Genomic DNA, 14,963 nt, shown 5'->3' on the forward strand with positions numbered 1-14,963 from the left:
CATCTCTGATAGTATTTACACAGCCTAGTACAAGGTGACGCATTTCATAAGTGCCAACTGGATGGGCAGATGGATGGATAGCTGGTTGGATGGATGGGTAGGTGGGTGGGTGGATGGATGGATGGATGGATGGATAGGGGGATGAACGAATGGATGGATGGATGGTGGTTGGATGGATGGATGGATGGATGGAAGGATGCATGGATGATGGGTGGATGGTGGATGGATGGATGGAAGGATGGTGGATGGATGTTTGGGTGGATGGATGATGGATGGATGGAAGGGAGGATGGGTGGATGGGTGGATTGATGGATGGAAGGGTGGATGGTGGATGGATGGATGGTTGATTGATGGATGGATAGATGGATGGTTGATGGATGGATGGACAGACGGAAGGAAGGATGGTGGATGGATGGAAGGATGGATGGACAGACGATGGACAGATTGGAGCAGAGGCAGAGTGATTCAGGGACCAATTAGGAGACTAACCAGTAGTCGGGACAGGAAAGCGATCCGAATCCGAGAACGCCAAGGCGGCAGCAGGGGGACCTGGGGAGGGTGCACAGGAGGAATCTGCAGGCCGCCGGCTCTGGGTGAGTGTTCGGAGCGAAGCAGAGGGAGGTGCCGGGTGGCCAGCGGGGATCTGACTGAGGCAGGTCTGGGGGCGGGAGGGAGGGATGCCCACTGAAGTGGAGACCCCTGCTGAGGCCGTGAAGAGAACATTTTATTCAATATTTGTATTGATGTCAGAGAGGAAGGGAGAGAGAGAGAGAGAGAGACATCAACGATGAGAGGGAATCATGGACCGGCTGCCTCCTGCACGCCCCCCACTGGGGATCGAGCCCGCAACCCGGGCCTGTGCCCTGACGGGGAATCGAACCCTGACCTCCTGGCTCACAGGTCGATGCCCAACCACTGAGCACACTGGCTGCGCCAGACCAAGTTTAAATGTGCAGAGAGCTTGGATACGGTCGGCGAGCCGGGGGTCTGGCCAGCGTGTCCACGAGGCGTTGAAGCCGTGGGGGGCCCCCGGGAGCCCCGGGAGCCTGGCCCTGGCCGTGGACCTGGCTGCGGGCTTGGCGATGAGCAGCTCACAGGCCGGCGGAGAGGGAGCTCGGCGTTCAGCTCTGCCCCTCGCCCACCGAGGCCTCGCGTGGCGCTTGCTGTTGGGAAATCGCCTGCGAGTCCCACCAGGTGAAGGCCCCGTGTCTTCACTGTGTCTCGCGCTCACCGTGTTCTCCGCTGCGTTAATGAAAGGCTCTGTGTTCCCGAGGCTGCCCCAGAAGACGGCCACCGTTGTGATGGGAATGACGACGCCCACTCACCCAGCGTGCGATGGCATCTATGTGACCTGTGACACCCTCCCTGCCGGCACCCTGCCAGGGCCGGCAATCTCTGGTAATCACACAGGCACGTCTGCCTGACAACTGCACTGTTTCCCAATGAGCCCAGCCAGATACAGCTTCACCATCCGTCCACCCACCACCTTTAGGGCACCATCCGTCCATCCATCCCCACCCTTAGGGCACCATCCATCCGTCCATCCTCACCCTTAGGGCACCATCCATCCGTCCATCCTCACCCTTAGGGCACCATCCATCCATCCAATCCTCACCCTTAGGGCACCATCCATCTGTCCATCCTCACCCTTAGGGCACCATCTGTCTATCCATCCATCTACCCACCCACCCGTAGGGGCACTGGGCTCCCCAAAGCCTGGGCAGGGCACTGGCAGGGTACAGAGGCTCATAGGAGAAGGATCACCCCCAGCCCTCGCCCAGCCAGTGTGGCTCAGTGGTTGAGCATCTACCTATGAACCAGGAGGTCAAGGTTCAATTCCCGAACAGGGCACATGCCCAGTAGGGGGCGTGCAGGAGGCCACCGATCCATGAGCCTCCCGTTCCCAGCGACCCTGGCAGATAGGAACACTCCTTCCCAGTGCAGGCCAACCCCTCCAGAGCCCACACCCCCAGCCACCACCTCTAGGGGGCGCTCACACCCCGGGCCATTCTCCACCTGCCCTCATCCCAGGAGACCAGGTGTCAGAAGATTAAGGACAGCTCCTGTCAGGCCCACAGTTGGCTGAAATTATTCAAACTCAGCAATCCTCAGAGCATCCCCGTTGGCTACTTAAGTGTCATGATTCTAGGCCTCAAGGACCCAGCGAAGAGCAAATCAGACACGGGTGCTGCCTTTCCGAAGTCTAATTAGGGCCACAAACCTGAAACGAATCATCACACAAATAAACATCTTTACTAATAAAAAGCATAATGTGAGAATTAGACTTGACATCTTCCGGACAAAGCCATGGTGGCGGGAGCCAAGGCAGAGGCGGTTAGGGGTGATCAGGCCGGCAGGGGAGAGCAGTTAGGGGCGATCAGACAGGCAGACAGAGGGGTTAGGGGCGATCAGGCCGGCAGGGGAGAGCAGTTAGGGGCGATCAGACAGGCAGACAGAGGGGTTAGGGCAGCCGTGGGCAAACTACGGCCCGCGGGCCGGATCTGGCCCGTTTTAAATGAATAAAACTAAAAAAAAAAAAAGACCGTACCCTTTGATGTAATGATGTTTACTTTGAATTTATATTAGTTCACACAAACACTCCCTCCATGCTTTTGTTCCGGCCCTCGGTCCAGTTTAAGAACCCATCGTGGCCCTCGAGTCAAAAAGTTTGCCCACCCCTGGGTTAGGGGCAATCAGGCAGGCAGGCAGGTGAGCGGTTAGGAGCCAGCGGTCCCTGATTGGAGAGGGTGCAGGCCGGCTGGGGTGAGGGACTTCCCCCCGCCCCCATGCACGAATTTCGTGCACCAGGCCGCTAGTGTAATTAAACAGCTTGGCAAAGTATATGAAGGGGAAAATGACAGAGTGCTGTGTGAGCATAAGGGGGCAGGATGAGCTTGTAAACAAAGACCTACAGCAAGAGCAGAGAAGAGCTTCTAAGGAGCGAGAACAGCAGGCAGCAGGCAGGCGCTGCAAGAGGAGTGGTTAGCATCACACGCTTCCCACTCACTGGCGTGTGCTCATCCTCATCAGCTCACCTTGCAGCTACTTTGAAGGCGTTTGTTTACGCTGCGTTTTCTTACTCATCTAATCACAGGCAGGGGAGGTTCTGCACGTTACGCAGCCAAACCAAGAACTCAGAGGTCAGGAAATGGGGTGACAGGAGTGGCTGGGCCAGGGGAATGAGGGAACCCAGCTGGACGTCCCGGGCCTTTGCACCTGGGGCGGGGTTCTGTCCTGCCCCCTTTGACGCACCCACCTGCAAAGCCTGCCTCCGTAACATCTCCAGGACAGCGGGCGTGTTCCTGTGATATCTCCCCTAGCAGCTGGGACCCGCCCAACTGTGAGCATGCCACGCCGCTAATGACTAAGGGCTTCAATCTCCTGCCATCCTCGGCCCAGTGTCGGTCATGGTGATGGTGGAGGTGTGCAGCCAGCCAGTGGGTGATGCTTGAACCCCGATGAGGCCTGGAATGCCCTCTAGGTGTTGGGGTGCGGGGATGGGGCAGCAAAGAAGCAAAGACCTGGTGCTGGCTTCCCCCTTCCTTGGACCCAGGCAGGGAGGAGGCATTGCACAGACCTGAGGCGTCTGACTTGGGAGGAGTGCATGGGGCGGTATGACCCAGCAGGGCCTCCAGAATCAAGTCCCAGGTCCTCAAAATATTTTTTTTAAAAAAAAGCTTCAATAAGATTTTTTTTTTTTAACTACAGGAAGAAATAGAATCTATACTAATAAAAGGGTAATATGCTAATTAGAGCAGGTAGACTGGACGTCCTGCCGGACAAAGCCATGGTGGCGGGGGCCGAGGCAGAGGTGGTTAGGAGTGATCAGGCCAGCAGGGGAGAGCAGTTAGAGGCGATCAGGCCGGCAGGGGAGAGTGGTTAGGGGTGCTCAGGCCGGCAGGCAGAGGGGTTAGGGCTGATCAAGCAGGCAGGCAGGTGAGCAGTTAGGAGCCAGCAGTCCCAGATTTCGAGAGGGATGTCCGACTGCCTGCGGGATCAGGCCTAAACCGGCAGTCAGACATCCCCCGAGGGGTCCCAGATTGGAGAGGGTGCAGGCCGGACTGAGTGACACCCTCCACCTTGCACGAATTTTGTGCACCAGGCCTCTAATTCTAAAAAAAAATGTCAACACTTAATCTTATGTTACAAGAGATTTAAAAGTGAAGCATTTCCATGCTTTGCCTGGTGAGCTCTCAATCGGAGGGTGTCAGACCAAACCAGAGGGCAGGAGCCAGGAGAGGCCCAAGGGGCCGTGATGCAAGCCGGCGACACCGGCAGCCTGCACATGGAGGCGGAAGGGGGACTCCAGCAGGAAGCAGGGTGCAGACGGAGCATAACCAGCTGCGAGGAGAAACGTGACCCTGGACACTGAGTCTGCCTCTGGGCACCCCAAGTGCAGACAAGCAGGGGATGCTATAGGCCCATTTCACAGACCAGTAGGCTGAGGCCCACGGAGGCAGACAGACAGCAACAAGCTCAGTCAGAAACCTCCCTCCGTGTGCCCCCTTTTAGTTCCAAGGACTTGAGGTCAGGTCAGGTGCCACACAACCTCGCACGGCGTAGGCTGTCACCAGGGCATGACATCCCACGGACAAGACTCTGCCCAGCGGCGCCCACATCACGGACATGACTTTTTACCCGGACCGGTTACAGTGGCCACTGTGTCAGGCGGGTTGGAACGTCATTTCGACCACGACGAGACCTCAAAAAACGCTGTGATGATCTCACTCATTTATGGATAATTAAGACCATTATAAACTGATGAACAAATATAGATACAGAGGCAGAGCAGCCTCGAACAGACAGTCAAACTACAGCGGGAAGGCCAGGGAGGGTTGGGGGTGGAGGGGGGGGGGGGGTGATGGGTAAGAGATCAACGGAAGGATTGTATGCATGCAGATCGCACAACCAATGGACACAAGACACTGGGGGGTAGGGGAGGCCAGGGGAAGGTCAGAGAGAAAAAATAAAGGGGAGACATATGTAACACTCTTTGTAATATTTTAAGCAATAAAACAAAATTTTAAAAACCAAAAAACGCTGTGATGGCCAATGGGGGTGAACGTCACTTCCGGCCCAGCCATTTATCAGGGGAGTTCGAGCCCCGTACACCAAGGTGGTGGGTGTGGTCCCCAGTCAGGGCACCTGCAGGAATCAAGGCATAAAAGCATCCCTGTGCCCAACAACAAATCGATGCTTCTCTCTCTAAAAACAATAAATACGTAAAACGGCGTCATTTCAGATGCAACAACCCGACGGCCAATTCTTGGTCAACTGGGGTTAAACGTCATTTCGATCCTCAGGAAGGTCAACGGGACGGTGCGGTCGCACTCAAAAAACGTCATTCCCGGCGCAGTGAAAAGTGGCGCTTGGACAGACGTCATATCCGTCGCAGAGAAGGTCAAAATGGCCAGGTGAACGGGTTGAACCAACCTCACTTTCGTCGCGGAGGAGGTCCGATGGGTGTGGGGCGCGTTCCCCCAAGCGTCATTTCCGGCGCGACGAAAGGTCGAAGACTCGGGTGGCGCTCCAAAAGCGTCATTTCCGGCGCAAGGAAGGTCCTCCCGGCTGCGCTGTCGATGGGTTGCGACGTCAAAATGGCTGCGAATCAGCCCGGGATTCACATCCCTTCCGCAGCCAACAGACGTCCAGCTGAAACGTCACGCTGCCTGCCACCCCGCAACGCGGATTTACACGTCTCTTCTGCCGCGTCTGAAGGTCACGCTTGCTTGCGGCATGACGTCGTCTGCTACGTCATTTCGGCAGCGACCGGACATCCCTCCGGGGTTTGGTCACGCCGGCCCCAGCGTCGCCCGGGCTTAAAAGTCGCCTGGGCCGCGAGTTCTCGGGGCTTGGCGGTCGTTTCCGCCGCGACGTGATGTCGGGGCAGAGCCACATCCGCGGGCATTCCTGTCCCTGCAGCGGGGACCAGACCTCACCGGGGCCGGGGCGCCAGGACAGGAGCCCCTCGCCGGATGGGACGGCGGCGGTGAATGCGGTCCATCCCTGAGCCAGCTTCCTCCTGCAGGTATGGAATCCCTTTATTTTTTAAAGTTTTTTTTTTTAATATTGTTGTATCGCAAATCAGCGAGCTGGACAAGACGCCTTCATGAGCCGATTAGTTAGGAGTCATCTTTACTGCGCGCAGGTTCAGAGCAGATGACCTCCGTCAAATTCTGATCGCCCAGAGGAGGGAGCATTCTCTCTTTATATTCTTTTCAAGTTCTTGTGTCAGTTATTTTTTTAAAATTTATTTTATTGATCTTTTACAGAGAGGAAGGGAGAGGGATAGAGAGCTAGAAACATCGATGAGAGAGAAACATCGATCAGCTGCCTCCTGCACGCCCCCGGCTGGGGATGTGCCCCCAGCTAAGGCACATGCCCTTGACCGGAATCGAACCCGGGACCCTTCAGTCCGCAGGCTGATGCTCTACCCACCGAGCCACACCGGTTAGGTTTACCTGACTTTAAAGTCGCCAGATGACTGATAAGGAAGTCCATCAAAAAGCATATATGGCCTGGACGGCGTGGCTCAGTGGTTGAGCATCGACCCATGAACCAGGAGGTCACGGTTCAATTCCTGGTCAAGGACACATGCCCGGGTTGCAGGCTCGATCCCCAGCGTGGGGCGTGCAGGAGGCGGCCGGTCCATGATTCTCTCATCATCGATGTTTCTCTCCCTCTCCCTTCCTCTCTGACATCAATAAAAAAATATTTTTAAAAAAGCACATACGACTGACCAGTTAACACTATCAACAGAAAAAAAACCTCTGTATTTTCTTTCCAAAACCCCAGTTCTTCCCCACTGGACCTTCATCAGGGCTGAGCATGTCTCCCCTGGTTACAGAAACACTGAGAGCTTGGAGGAGCATCCTGACCAGCCTCCACCACTGTCGCCCTCTCTCACTCGCATCAGTTCCTGGAATGCTCTCCCTCGGGTGCAAGTGTGACTGGGGCAAAGCCTTCGCCTCCTCTCTGTTGTCCCCTGGATAAGGTCTCCTCCCGTTAGCATGGCTTTAGACCTTTTATGATCTGTCCTCTGACCACCCCCAGCCTCTCTTCCTCTGGTGGTTGGGTTCTGGTTTATGTGGAAATGGCAGTCTGTCATTCCTCTATCAGAGCTTCCTCCTCAGCCTGACAAACTCCTAAACGTACTACAATGTCCTTGTGCCATCAGGGAACGCATCCTGTGTCCCCCTCCGTCCCAGCTCTTGCTACGTGGGTTTGCAAGAGGCGTGGGCGTGACTGTCTCCTTGGTTAGACGGTGGGCAAGTCGGAGGCTACATCTTCCCTCCTGAACCCCCAGTGCCCAGGAAAGGGCTGTCCCACACGAGGGATTCCTTCAAACAGGAAGAATTTTACTGCAGATGCAACCGGTGGGGCAGGTCAGGCTTGCAGGTGTGTCCCGGGGAGGAGCTGCTGTGGCCACTTCCCGGGGCCCCGGGTTTCTCGGGCTGGGCCAGACCTTTGCTGGTGGTGCCTGGAGCGCTTTGCACCCCGACCTGAAGCCCTGTGGAAAGGGGCTCCTGGATTGCGAGGGCGGCTGGGCCTGTGCTGCAGTTCCACTTGTGAACACGAGGTGGCGCTCTGTGGCGGCCTATTGAGCGGGTCTTGGGCGCTCAGCTGGCCCGGCGGGGCCCAGCAGCACCGGCCTCCAGAACCCAGAGTAAATGAACTGGTACCTGAGTTTGTGATGGTGAACGGGGCTGGGAGATGCCTGCGTCTGTTCATTCCTGTCCATACGCGAATGTAGGACAAACCTACAAATGGCACTTGATGGATGTATCTTGGGGTCCCCCGGCCCTGGGTTCTATTCCTGGCTCTGCTGGTTCTAGGAATGGGACCCGTCTGTTCTGGGCATCAGGTCCCTGCCCTGCGGAGCAGAGTTAAGACTTTGGGGGCTTTGCCCTGGCTTCTGTGGATCAGTGGGTAGAGCATCAGCCTGCGGACTGAAGGGTCCCAGGTTCAATTCCGGTCAAGGGGACATGCCGGGTTGCGGGCTGATCCCCAGCAGGGGGCGTGCAGGAGGCAGCCAGTCCATGGTTCTCTCTCATCATTGATGTTTCTATCTCTCTTCCTCTCTGACATCAATAAAAATATATATATATATTTATTTATTTATTTTTTTGACATCAATAAAAATATATTTAAAAAAGAAGACTTTGGGGGCTTTAAATGAGGGGAGTTGCTGGCATCATTCCTGCCACCTCCAAGATGCCCCATAGTATTCACTTTCCCTGTGGAAATCCTTGTGTCGGGGTCCCTGCCTCCTCGCCAGCCCCTGCTCCTCCTGCCGTTTGACAATAGCTTCTCCATCCGTCCATCTCCTTGCTCCTGACTCCGGGCTGGGGACCCCTGAGGACAGGGCGGGTCTGGTTTTCTCTGTCCTCGGAGCCCAGCCCCGAGCCTCTGGGTAAACATTCTACAGAAGGATGACTCCGGAGGCCGCCTCCTCCCCCACCTCCACCCCGGACTCGGACCCAAGTCCTTCAGGCCTGAGTTCTCAGCTGCCCCTGCCTCAGACACACGGTTGTAAAAATGTGGTAAAACCTGAACGGGCCCTGGTGCCCTCGGGGTCCCCGGAGGCCTGCACGCCTGCCTGCCTGTCCAGCGCCTGGAGGGGCCGGGAGGAGCCGCCTGGCTGCCTTCCCATCCGTAGGAAGGTGGCCTCGGGGCTCCCATGGCTGAGGAGGGGGCCCCTCAAGTGCACCCAGGATCCCCTGTGTCCCGGGCAGCCAGGGGCCGGCCACCGGCTTGGTGGGCAGGACACAGACAGAAAGGGCGGGTGGGGGTTGGGCTGGCCCTCCCTCTGTGGCGGGGGGGGGGGGGGGGGGGGGGGGGTCTGTTTGAGGCCCTGGCAGGGAAGGGGCGCGTTACCATAACAACACCCAAACCTGTAAACAATCTTTGTTTGTTTGAGCCAAACTGCCCACAATCGCCAGGAAGCAGAACCTCAACCAATTGGGAGAATGCTCCAGAGAAGGGCTGATTTGCACCTATTTTTACACATTGCAATCGAAGGAGGGACGGAGGTGGGTGACATGAAACCCTCTGGGGATGGGTCAGGGAGGTGGGAGCAAGCAAAGCAGGGAAACCCCTGGGATTGGCTAACAAGTAAGATGACAGACACCTGCCCCCTTCCTTGGGGTGCAGGAGTTAACAGCCAGCAGTGAGCTCAGGACAAGGCGGGGTCTGTGGTCCCCACAGAGCGGGGCCTGGGCCGTGAGACCGGGAAAAGGGACATGACCGTGACCTTTCAGCGACATGGGGTCCCAGACGCAGAAAGACCGCAGACAGGCCCAGCGAAGGCCGAGGCTGACGGGTCAGGGAAGATCCTGGCCGAGGACGGGACTCCCCACCTCAGCTGCTGCTAGTTCAAGGTCAATGTCAGACTGTCCTGGGAGGACTTGTGAGGCCTCTGGGTTTGCCAGGCCGCCACGCAGGCTCCCCTGAGCTGGTCAGCTCAGCGTGTGGCCCCTTTTTATCCAGCGGAGTGACCCCAAGTCCCCTGTGGCTGAGGGGCGACCTGAGCAGTGAGCATGAAGGGAATGGGAGGTGAGGGCTGGTGCCGGGCCCTGAGGCCCTCACTCATCTTCCACGCGCCCAGAGCCCCGCAGACACGGCCCCCAGTGACACAGGGCGGACCCCTGACCTTCAACCTTCAATCCTCCAGGTTCCTACGGAGACTCAGCTCCGGTGGGAGGGGCTCTGCCCCCGGAGGGCAGGGGCGGGGTCTCCCTGACGCCTCGCTTGACAAGGATGTGCGTGTCCCCCTGCCTGTGACTTTTCCCTTTACACCCGTGACAGTTCAGATCCCTGGAGAGATGGATTTGGGGGTAGAAGATTCCGGGAACCCCCCCCCCCCCCCCCCCCCCCCCCCCGGTTTTCTAAGCTGGGTTGGGGCTCTGATCAAGGAGCTTTCGCTTCTCTAACCGAGTTCCTAGAACACAGAAGGCACCCTCGGGGGGTGGCGGCCTCGCCAAGTGCCAGACGGGTCACAGAGACACTGATTCAACGGCGCTTCTGTTTCGTTTCTTTTAAATATAGAAATTGCGCCAAAACCGGTGTGGCTCAGTGGATAGAGCGTCGGCCTGCGGACTGAAAGGTCCCAGGTTCGGTTCCGGTCAAGGGCATGTACCTGGGTTGCGGGCACATCCCCAGTGGGAGATGTGCAGGAGGCAGCTGATCGATGTTTCTCTCCCATCGATGTTTCTGACTCTCTATCCCTCTACCTTCCTCTCTGTAAAAAATCAATAAAATATATTTTAAAAAAAAAAAGAAAAGAAATTGCTTTCAGAGAGGAAGGGAGAGGGAATGAGGGAGAGAAACATCCGCGATGAGAGAGAATCACGGACCAGCTGCCTCCTGCACGCCTCACACTGGGGATGGAGCTCCCAACCTGGGCCTGTGCCCTGACCGGGAATTGAACCCTGACCTCCTGGTTCATTGGTCGACGCTCAACCACTGAGCCACACCAGCCGGGAATTCATTGTTAATCTTAAAGACGCACATTACAACCTCGATGAGCTGGCACCACACGTCCGCCTCAGGACGGCTAAGGTAAACGGACGACAACGCCAAGTGTGGGCAGGGTGTGGATCGCTCGGGCCTCCCGGGCGCCGGCCGGGGCACAGAATGGCGAGATCGCTTTGGCATGCGGCCTGGCAGCTTCTGACGAAGTTAAGCTTATCATTCCCCAAACAGACACAGCACAACAAGACAAAAACAAAAACAGGTCACGTCTCACTGAACCGGAAATTCCACTCCTCGGCATTTTACGCAAGATACGTGGGGACGTGCCCGCACGGAGACTGGGGCAGGGACTGGGAGAGCCAGCTCCTCGTCCACAGACTCGACTTCCGGGCGGCCCAGCAGGCCAGCGCCTCGGGCCGGAACGAACGCCTGTGGTCCCTGGAAACCCTCCGTGCAAGTGGTCGGAGCAGCGGGAGCCGCCGCAGCCCCAGCTGTCGGCAGCACCGACGCCCACTGTCCGGAGAGACACTGACCGGTGTGGCGTCCTCGCCAGAGACCGCTGCTCTGTACAGGAAGGAACAGACCAGCCCCGGCTGTTGTTGCCCAGTGGGTAGAGCGCCAGCCGGCTTGATTCCCGTCAAGGGCACGTCTGGTCGGGGCGCGTGCAGGAGGCAACCCATCGACGGGTCTCTCTCACATCGATGTTTCTCTCCGTCTCTCCCTCTCTCTAACTCTCCCTGAAAATCACTGGAAAAATACCCTCGGGTGAGGATTCACCGAAAAGAAAAGAAAAGAAAAGAAAGGAACAGCCCTGGCCAGTGTGGCTCAGTGGATAGAGCGGCGGCCTGCAGACTGAAGCGTCCCGGGTTCGATTCCCGGTCAGGGCACGTGCAGGGGTTGCGGGCTTGATTCCCAGTAGGGGGCGTGCAGGAGGCAGCCGGTCCATGATTCTCTCTCATCATGGATGTTTCTATCTCTCTCTCCCTCTCCCTCCCTCTCTGAAATCAATAAAAATATATTTAGAAGAAAAAGAAAGAGAAAGGAACAGCCCGCACCACACTCAGCAGCATGGATGAATCTCAAAATCCTCCCAGTTACGGGAACCGACAGCACAGCACGTCCGGGCCAGTTTCATTTTCATGAATGAAATCCGAGGACGGGAACAGCATCGACTGTGATGTCCGGCCGAGACGGCCTCCCCTGTGACCAGGAAGGGGGATGGGACGTGTTGGGGGAGGAGACCCTTTACGTTCCCATGGAGATGCTCACGTTCATCGGAACTCCCCCAGGTGGCCACTGGAGGTGGGTGGGTCTTATATTTGGAGACTAAACCTGGAGAAAGTTGATTTTTTAAAATATATTTTATTGATTTTTTTTTACAGAGAGGAAGGGAGAGGGATAGAGAGTTAGAAACATCCATGATGAGAGAGAAACATCGATCAGCTGCTTCCTGCACACCCCCCACTGGGGATGTGCCCGCAACCCAGGTACATGCCCTTGACCGGAATCGAACCCGGGACCCTTCAGTCCGCAGGCCAACGCTCTATCCACTGAGCCACACTGGTCAGGGCAAGAAAGTTGATTTAAAGGAACCCTGTGGCCCTGGCCGGGTAGCTCAGCCGGTTAGAGCATCGTCCCTACAGACTGAGGTTGAGGGTTCGATTCCCGGTCGGGGCCGGTATGGGAGGCAGCCCATCGGTGGTCTTCTCCCACATCGATGTTTCTCTCTCCCTCTCCCGCTCTCTCTCAAATCTATACCTAGGTCCCTCGGTTCATAAACAAACCCAAACTCAAAAACGCTGTCACTGGAAATGCAGGTCCGGCCCAGTTGCTCTCTGGCTTAACGAACACCCTTCAGATTTCCTCGTATCTTCTAGCCCAGTGGTCTGCAAACCGCGGCTCGCGAGCCACATGCGGCTCTTTGGCTCCTTCAGTGTGGCTCTTCCACAAAATACTGGCTCTTCCACAAAATACCGACTTCTGCGCATGGGCCACGAAGTTTCCATCGCACTGTACGTGCGCGCCCGCACGTGGGATTTTGTGGGAGAGCCGCACTCAAGGGGCCAAAGAGCCGCATGTGGCGCGCGAGCCGGGGTTTGCCCACCACGGTTCTAGCCACTTCCAAGCTCCCGGCCCCGCACCCAGGCCCCTGGACCCCATCCTGCCTCGCCCCATAGCGACGGCGGGGAGCCCCCCAAGCCCTCCTGTCCCTTTGCGTTGGGGCCCTGGACTCGGGGCAGTGGACTTCCTGGTGCCGTGTGAGGCCCCCGCAGCGGAGCACGGGGGTCAGGAGCGTGACCCCCGCGGACAGGGCGCCCCCCAGCAGGAGGCAGGTGCTCCAGGAGGGAGCTCAGCTCCCTGGCTGAGTGACAGGCCCGGGCTCTCGGGGCTCCCCCAGAGCACTGCCCTCCGGGCCCCCCTTCCCGCCCGCCCAGCACCCACTTCTGCTTCCTCCCTGCCCTTTGGGGCGCGGGGATCGGAAGCCCCATGCCCGCAGGCTTTCCTCGCGGACTCCCCCTGAGACGGCGCGTGGGGAAGCCAGAGAAAACGCTGCTTTCGCTCAGCTCAGCCGAGTGAGAGAAAAACGAAACGGATGCAGCCGCAGCCACGGGTCAGGCTGACTGGGACGGGGAGCGTTTGTACGAGACTTCCCATCACTGGCCGCAGTGATAACAGGGTTGCGGCGACGGCACGGCTGCCGGCTGTGAGCCGGGGCGACAGAGGGACCCGCGGCAGCCCCTCCCCAGGGGGGGCCTCCAGCAGTGCATCCACCTGACTGTGCTGTTCATTTTTTCCAACTTGTTGTCGTTGTTAATCCTCGCCTGAGGCTATTTTTCCATTGATTTTTACAAATATTTATTTTTATTGCCCTGGCCGGTGTGGCTCAGTGGGTAGAGTGTTGGCCTGTGGACTGGAGGGTCCCGGGTTCGATTCCGGTCAAGGGCACGTGCCCGGGTTGTGGGCTCGATCCCCAGCTCCGGTCGGGGCGCGTGCAGGAGGCAGCCGATCCATGTGTGTCTCTCACATCGACGTTCCTCTCTGTCTCTCCCTCCCGTCCACTCTCTGAGAACCAATGGAAAAACACCCGCTGGTGAGGATTGGCAGCACCCCGATGGCCCGTTCGGCAGCTCACTCCTGCCCTCAGCTCCCTTGCCGTCTGCCCGCAGAAGCCCTGCTCCCCAACACAGCAGGAGAATTGGGGTGAGACGCCACGTGCAGACGCGCTCAGAGGATCCCTGGAAGCTGGACTTCTCGCGTGGGAACCCCCTCCCCAGGCGCCCGCCGCCCTCGGCTTCTGGGTGGGAGTGGGCTTGCCCTCCTGGCGGTTCTGACCCATCAGGCTCAGCCGGGCTGGACCCAGGACCGAGGGAGATGCCGGCTGCTGGGGCCTCGGGGCCTTCCTCTCGAAGGCCATTGTTCTCTGCGGAGAACGGGCCTGGGCGGGCCCTGGGCCTGGGAAGGAGCAGGATGAGGTCAGCGTTCCCTCTGAAGCTGCCGGAAGCCCAGCGTTTCTGCCCCGGTTCCGCCTGGGGGAAAGGAGAAGTGGACCTCAGCGGTGTCTCCCCACGGTCACGCACCCCGGACCCTGCTCTGGGAGCAGCGGGGGCGGGGTCTTCTCTCCCACTCCGCACCCCAAGGGACCCTCGTCGGTCACTGCTTTCTGCTCCCTGGTCAGGGCAGGAGGTGGACTCATCACTAATACAGACATATTAAAGCGCCCTGGCCGGTGTGGCTCAGTGGATAGAGCGTCGGCCTGCGGGCTGAACAGTCCCGGGTTCGATTCCCGGTCGGGGCACGTGCCCGGGTTGCGGGCTCGATCCCCAGTGTAGGGCGTGCAGGAGGCAGCCGATCCATGATTCTCTCTCCTCGTTGATGTTTCTCTCTCTTCCTCCCCCTTCCTCTCTAAAATCAATAAAAATACATATTTTTTAAAAATATACTAAAGAAATAAACAGTTCAAACATTTTAGTCATAAAACAAAACCCGCACCACGTAAGCAGTTCCCGCCCCCCTCTCCGCACGCCCCACACACCTGCCTGCTTCCTGTCTCTGTGCATCTGCTCAGTGTGGGTTTTTCATATATTGGCTTTTTCCGCTTGGCGTAATTTCTTAAAAATATTTTTATTGATGTCAGAGAAGAAGGGAGAGGGAGAGAGAGAGAGAGAAACATCAATGATGAGAGAGAGTCATGGATCGGCTGCCTCCTGCACACCCCACACTGGGGATCGAGCCCGCCACCTGGGCATGTGCCCTGACCGGGAATCGAACCCTGACCTCCTGGTTCCTAGGTCGACGCACAACCACTGAGCCGCGCCGGCCAGGCTTGGCACACTGTTTTTGAAATTCACCCACATTGTAGGGCTCAGTTTACGGCTGAATAATGTTCTGGCCCTGGCCGGTGTTCCTCAGTGGTTAGAGTATTTCCCCCACTGAAGGGTTCTGGGTTTGATTTCTGGTCAAGGGCGCATACCTCAATTGCAGTTCTGTTT

The 14,963-nt window shown here is 57.6% G+C and overlaps 1 protein-coding gene across 1 annotated transcript in view; it reads left to right on the forward strand.

Moving 5' to 3' along the window:
* Positions 1-5,003: 5,003 nt before the first annotated feature.
* The window catches only part of LOC118679051 (5-formyltetrahydrofolate cyclo-ligase-like), a 51,147-nt gene continuing 41,187 nt past the window's right edge, over positions 5,004-14,963 (forward strand). The window contains exon 1 of the transcript XR_004975100.1: positions 5,004-6,028. The gene's annotated coding sequence lies outside the window, so the exon portion shown is untranslated. The remainder of the gene's footprint in view (positions 6,029-14,963) is intronic.

Source organism: Myotis myotis, unplaced genomic scaffold (genome assembly GCF_014108235.1).
Source record: "Myotis myotis isolate mMyoMyo1 unplaced genomic scaffold, mMyoMyo1.p scaffold_m19_p_22, whole genome shotgun sequence".
Classification (NCBI taxonomy): Eukaryota; Metazoa; Chordata; class Mammalia; order Chiroptera; family Vespertilionidae; genus Myotis; species Myotis myotis.